General features: G+C 30.2%; 1 long non-coding RNA gene across 1 annotated transcript; it reads right to left on the reverse strand.

Moving 5' to 3' along the window:
- On the reverse strand, positions 1-673 carry LOC130674607 (uncharacterized). The gene is made up of 2 exons (XR_008991081.1): positions 270-673; positions 1-173 (listed from the first exon to the last, which is right to left on the reverse strand). It is a non-coding gene; the product is annotated as an uncharacterized LOC130674607 (long non-coding RNA).
- Between the last annotated feature and the right edge of the window lie 1115 nt (positions 674-1788).

Below are 1788 nucleotides of genomic sequence, written 5' to 3' on the forward strand. Positions count from 1 at the left end.
TTCTTGATCTTTGAATTTTCAAAATTTAAAATTTATTTAATAGAATTATTGACAGGTCATATATTTAATTATCCAGGATAACATTCTGGTCCATTATACAGACATTTTCCTTGAGAAAAGTATGAGGTACATGCGAACCCTGAGCAGCATTTATACCCTGCTATTCCATGGCACTGAAAAATAAATTTTTTTTTAAAATAGTACTTTTATAATTTTTTTTAACCAATTTAGTGTCACCATTAAATGAAAAAAAAATTAAATATACATACCCAAGCATTTAGACAGCCGCCTTTGATTGTTACTTGTTGCGCTAGAGTCACACTAGCGAGTCCAATAATTATAAAAATGATAAAAATTGATTTAGACATTTTATTGATACTCACAAAATAATTATTAACTAGAGTAGTCACAGTAGAGTCAGCTGAGAACTGCTTTTTAATTTGTTGCTGATCTATTTATCATCTTATAATACTCTAATTTTTTATGTTCATGTGATTTTGATCGCATGGATGGTTGATTAATGTCATATGATAAGTAAGAATAGAAATTAAAATATGTCATGGCTACGACGAAGCCAGAAAAGGTTATCGTTCATGTCACAAATAATCGATAAATTTATTTTAATTATACAAATAAACATCTTTAAAGAATAAATAAATTTACTAGTTTGTTGTTAAAAATATAAAAAAAAATGCATCATATATGTTCCATATGTGTCCATATATGTCCCATATATTCTCCATGTGTGCTCACATGTGGATCATATATACCCATATTTGTACATATATGGATCATATACAGATTATACATGCTCATTAATGGCATATATGCTCCTATATGGATCATATATGTACATATAGGAATCATATACGGATCATAAGTGTCATATTTGACATATCTGCCCATATATGTCATATGTGGATCATATATGCCCATATATGGGTCATATACGGATTATACATGCTCATATATGGATCATATATGGGCATATGTGGATCATACATGTCCATATATGGAGTATACATGCCCGTATATGGCATATATGGATTATGCATGTCCGTATATGGCATATATGCTCGTAAATGGATTATATATGTCCATATATGTACATATAGGAATCATATACGGATCACACGTGACATATATGGCATATATGGATCATATATGTCACATGTTGATCATATATGTCCATATATGGGTCATATACGGATTATACATGCTCATATATGGCATATATGCTCTATATGGCTCATATATGGGCATATATGGCTCATATACGGGCATATATGGATCATATATGTCATATATGCCCATATATGTACATATATGGATTATACATGCCCGTATATGGCATATATGCTCGTATATGGATTACGTATGTCCATATATGTACATATAGGAATTATATACGGATCATACGTGACATATATGGCATATAGGAATTATATACGGATCATACGTGACATATATGGCATATAGGAATTATATACGGATCATACGTGACATATATGGCATATATGGATCATATATGTCATATGTGGATCATATATACCCATGTATGTCACATATGGATCGTATATGTACATATATGGATCACATACGGATTATTCATGTCCATATATGACATATGTTCGAGATATGCGTATATATTTTCTTTACATGTCCATATATACAGCATATGTGATCCACACATGAGTCATATATGATTTATATTCAATAAAAATTACTGAACCTTAAAAAAATTGGATATTGGGGCAATATGGGCCAGATCCACATTTTTTAAAAATC

Source organism: Microplitis mediator, chromosome 9 (assembly GCF_029852145.1).
Source record: "Microplitis mediator isolate UGA2020A chromosome 9, iyMicMedi2.1, whole genome shotgun sequence".
In the NCBI taxonomy this organism is placed as follows: Eukaryota; Metazoa; Arthropoda; class Insecta; order Hymenoptera; family Braconidae; genus Microplitis; species Microplitis mediator.